Source organism: Hevea brasiliensis, unplaced genomic scaffold, assembly GCF_030052815.1.
Source record: "Hevea brasiliensis isolate MT/VB/25A 57/8 unplaced genomic scaffold, ASM3005281v1 Scaf60, whole genome shotgun sequence".
Taxonomy (NCBI): Eukaryota; Viridiplantae; Streptophyta; class Magnoliopsida; order Malpighiales; family Euphorbiaceae; genus Hevea; species Hevea brasiliensis.
The window spans coordinates 208,957-214,103 of record NW_026615140.1 but is presented as its reverse complement, the minus strand read 5'-3'; positions in this window follow the sequence as shown (position 1 = coordinate 214,103).

The following is a 5,147-nucleotide window of genomic DNA, read 5'->3' as shown; positions in this document are numbered from 1 at the left end:
GTAGATTTTTACATTCTGGATATGGAGGATAGTGTTCCCACATCAAAGTCAGCTTTGATTTTGTTTGGAAGACCTTTCCTAAAAACTGCGAAGACAAAAATTGATGTAGATGATGGTACCTTAACTATGGAGTTTGATGGAGAGATTGTCAAATTTAATATCTTTGATGCCATGTAGTATCCTACTGATGATCATTCTGTCTTTTCTATTGATGTTGTTGATACATTTGTGTAGGATATTTTTGAGTTAAGCATGGAGGATGAGTTAGAAGTGGTGATTAGTCAATGAATTCAAGAAATCAGTACCAATCCAACATTAAGTGTAGAGGTTCAAGAAGTAGTAATGGCATTGTAGTTATCACGTCCTACTCCAAAAAGGTATGAAGTATCAAAGATTGACTTACCTTTATCTCACACAAAATTATTACCTTCTGTGGTGTAGGCACCAGTTCTTGAACTCAAGCCTTTATTTGAGCATTTGAAGTATGTTTACTTGGGAGACAATGAGACACTTCCAGTTATCATCTCAAGTAATTTAACAAAGATTGAAGAAGACAGATTGACTAGGGTTCTGAGACTACACAAGGAAGCAATTGGATGGACAATAGCTGACATCAAAGATATAAGTCCATCGAGTGCATGCACGAGTTTTCTTGGGCGATGAGGCTAAACCAAATAAAGAAGCTCAAAGGAGATTGAACCCATAGATAGCGGAGGTTGTGAAGAAGGCGATTGTAAAGCTACTGGATGCAGGAGTTATTTACCCAATTTCAGACAGTAAATGGGTAAGTCCAGTCCAAATAGTGCCAAAAAAATTAGGAGTCACTGTGGTAGCAAATCAAGATAATGAACTTATTCCAATAAGGATTGAGTGGATGGCGAATGTGCATAGACTACATGGCTGAATTCAACAACAAGGAAGGACCACTTCCTCGCCATTCATTGATCGAAGCTTGAGCGATTAGTAGGTAAGTTTTATTTCTGCTTTCTCGATGGCTTTTCTGGATATAATCAAATTGTGATTGCACCGGAGGATCAAGAGAAAACTACTTTCACTTACCCTTTTGGAACTTTTGCTTTTAGAAGGATGCCCTTCAGGCTTTGTAATGCACCTGCCACATTTCAGAGATGCATGATGAGCATATTTTCATATTATATCGATACTTGCATTGAGGTGTTCATGGATGATTTTACTGTGTATGATGATTCATTTGATGCATGTTTACATCATTTAATACATTCTTGAGAGATGCATTGAGAAAAATCTTGTTTTCAATTATCAGAAGTGTCATTTTATGGTGGAATAGGGGATTGTTTTGGGTCATGTTGTCTCTAATAGGGGTATTGAGGTGGATAAATCTAAAATTGATTTAATTGTGAACTTACCCTACCCCACAAGCTGTGAGGAAGTATGTACTTTTAAGTAGTCATGTAAGTTTCTATTCTTGGTTCATTAAGGATTTCTCTAAGATAGCATTTCCTGTGTCGAGACTCGGGCAAAAAGAGGGTCCTTTTGAGTTCAGTGAAGAGTGCAAGGAGGCTTTTGACAAATTGAAATCTGCATTGAAATCACCCCCTATTATCCTAGCTCCTGATTGGACTATACTATTTGAAATTATGTGTGATGCGACTAATTATGCAGTGGGAGCAGTTTTGGGGCAGCATGTTGGAAAGCTCTTTCATGTGATTTATTATGCATCATGAACACTCAATTCAGCTCAGTATGATTATTCTCTGACCAGAAAAAGAGTTTTTGGCTATAGTTTTTGCTTTAGATAAATTTTGACCATATTTGCTTGGTTCTAAAATAATTATCTTCTCTGATCGTGCAGCGTTGAAGTATCTCTTGGCAAAGAAGGAAGCAAAACCAAGGTTGATTAGATGGATCCTTCTACTGCAAGAATTTGATCTTCAAATCAAGGATAAAAAAGGAGATGAGAACCTGGTAGCAGATCATTTACGCTGGTTAGTGACACAAGAAGATCCACTTCCTTTGCGAGAATTTTTCTTGATGAGTAGTTATTTAAATTGCAAGGTATGATCCCCTGGTATGCTAATTTGTTGAATTATTTGGTTACTAAGGTTGTGCCTTTTGATTTAAGTAGAGCTAAGAAAGAGAAATTGAAAAGTGAGGCTAAGTATTATGTGTGGGATGACCCATATTTGTGGAAATTTTGTTCAGACCAAATTATTAGGAGATGTGTTCCTGATAATGAGATTCAATCTATTCTTGCTTTATGTCATGCCTATGCACGTGGAGGTCATTTTGGACCTAAGAGGATAGGTAGAAAAATATTAGATTGTGGTTTATCTTGTACTTGTATTTAAGTGATTCATATTTGATTTGCAAAAATTGTGAACAATGTCAAAGAACAGGAAGTTTAACCCGTAGGAATGAGATGATTCAGAATCCAATACTTGTTTGTGAGATTTTTTATGTGTGGGGTATTGATTTTATGGGTCCATTTCCTTCCTCTTTTGGCTTTGTTTATATATTACTTCGTTGATTATGTTTTGAAATGGGTGGAAGCAAAAGCCATCGGGGTGATGATTCTAAATCTGTCGTAGGTTTTATCAAGTTAAACATTTTTAGCAAGTTTGGAGTTCCTAGAGCTATAATCGATAGGGCACACATTTTTATAATAGAACTGTTGAGGCATTATTGAGGAGATATGGTGTTTCACATAGAGTATCTCTGACTTATCACTCTCAAACAAGTGGGCAAGCGAGGTGTCTAATAGAGATCAAGTCTATTTTGGAAAAAGCAGTAAAAGCCAAATGAAAAGATTGGAGCCTTAGCCTTGATGATGCATTGTGGGCTTATAGAGCGCTTATAAGACACCAATAGGTATGTCCCCTTTTATATTGGTATTTGGTAAGTTGTGTCACCTTTACGTGGAGTTAGAAAATAAGGCTTATGGAACATTAGACAATGTAATTTGGATTGGGATCTTTCTTTGGTGTGGAAAAAAAAATTACAATTGCGGGAATTAGAGGAAATTCAACTTGAGGCTTATGAGAACTCTAAGATCTATAAAGAAAAGACCAAGGCATTCCATGACAAACTAATTCTAAGGAAGCAATTTTGGTTGGACAAAAGTTTTATTGTATAACTCTAGACCGAAGGCGATGCACAGTAAGTTGTGTTCTCCTTTGGATTGGAGCCTTTGTTGTTACTAATGTGTTTCCTTATGGTACAGTTGAAATTCAAAGTTTATGAACTAATAAGGTGTTCAAGGTCATGGTCATAGACTTAAGCCATTTTATGAAGGGTTTGAAGCATACGGTGGAGGAACTCAAATTGAGTAACCCAATTTATGAGGATTAAGGAGATTTGCCATGTCGAGCTAACGACAATAAACAAAGCGCTTCTTGGGAGGCAACTTATGGGTGGCTTGTTAGCCACAATCAAATTTGTTTTCTTTCCTCTAGCATTTTTTTTTTCTTCCTTTCTTTTGCATTTGGGCTTTACATTGGGGACAATATAAGTTTTAAGTGTGGGGGAAGAGAAATTTGTTGCTTTAATATAAAAAAAAATTTTGTTCTTATAAGCTTGATTCATGGTTCTATATTAACTCTCGGAGAGAAGTGCTTTGTCCTTGAAATGACTTTTCTATTTTAGATTGAAATTTTGAAATTTTAGGCAAAGTAATAGTAACTTTAATGATGGATTTTCCATTTTCTCCATACCATAGAGCAAATTTTTCTCTGCATAAATCATTTAGGCTTGATTTAATGGTGAAATGATTAGTTATGTGTGCTTTAAACTAGTGTCATGCATATTTCAGTACTTTGTTTAATCTATCAGGGTACTTTATAATATGTAGATGCATAAATTGGGGGAAATAAAGGTTAAACTTGAAAATTACTCTGCTATTTTAGTTAAGCAAACTAACCAGGGGTCTTCATGAATCCCATGTCGATTCTCAGGCCAAAAGCCAGCTAGGATAGCAGCAAGGTACTTTTATGAAGGTGACATTTGAAAAAAAAAAGAAAAAAATAAGCGTGACAAGAGAGAAGTACCAATTTCAAATAAAAAAAGGGGCATTTCTATCTCCCCTAAGATTTGCAAAGAGCTATAATTGTTGTGCCTTGATAAATTAGCCTTGTGTTTTGGTATGTATTGACTTAAAATTTTATTTAATTTTAATTGTGTGAGCTTAATTGATTTCAAGCCTATTGTTTTATGTTGGAAAAATTGTTGATATACTGGTATGGTATTGATGGAATTTGTTATGATGGTTATTACCTTACTTGCCTCTTCTTTCAAACTTTTAATCTTTTGTTAGAGAATGTTGTGATAGGGTGAAGTTAAGGAACTTCTAAGTGGAGTTGATTGAGAATTTAAGTCATGCTTGAGGACAAATATGGAATAACTGTGGGGGATTTGATAAGTGCATAATTTATTAATTTTACTCCCATCACATCTAGTGTTTTTAATGTGTTTTTATGTTTAATTCAGTAGGTTAAGTATAGTTATCTATTAGGCATATGTTTAGAGAGTTGTTGAAATAATTGTGTTAAATGGAGAAATTTGACTCTTACTATATTTTTAGGGTTTTGGTAAAGTTTCGAAGCAATATAGTTTGAAAGGAAGCTTGGAAAAGTCAAAGGATTGAGAAGCATGGTTGATACAAGTACAGCGCGTGTAACATGACCCGTGTAAATCTTGGAGACAGTGTAACTTTCTACCAAAAGAAATCCAGAAGCAGGAAGAAACAAAGTACACGGGCGTGTAACTTGACCGTGTCAATCCTAGAGACCCATGTAACTTTACGTGCCCATGCGAAACATGCCCATTCGGCTCGATGGGTTACACAACCCTTGGCCGTGTATCAAATCGGCGATCGATTCACGATTTCACTCCAATTCTGATTTTGTGAGACTCTAAAAATCTAACCCTAGACCATTTATTATAAATAGAAGAGATAGTAGCCGACTTGAGAGCATTGAGACACCTTTAAAAATCATTGACAACCTCTCCATTCAAGCTTTAGATTTCTTTTCTTTATTCTTTTGTAAGCCATGAACATGAGTGGCTAAGTTTTTATTGATTCAAGGGATTCAAGTTCTTTTGCTTGATTTGTGAGACCAGTTTCTTTATTTTATTTATATATTTTTGATTATCTATTGTTTTCTTATTTATTT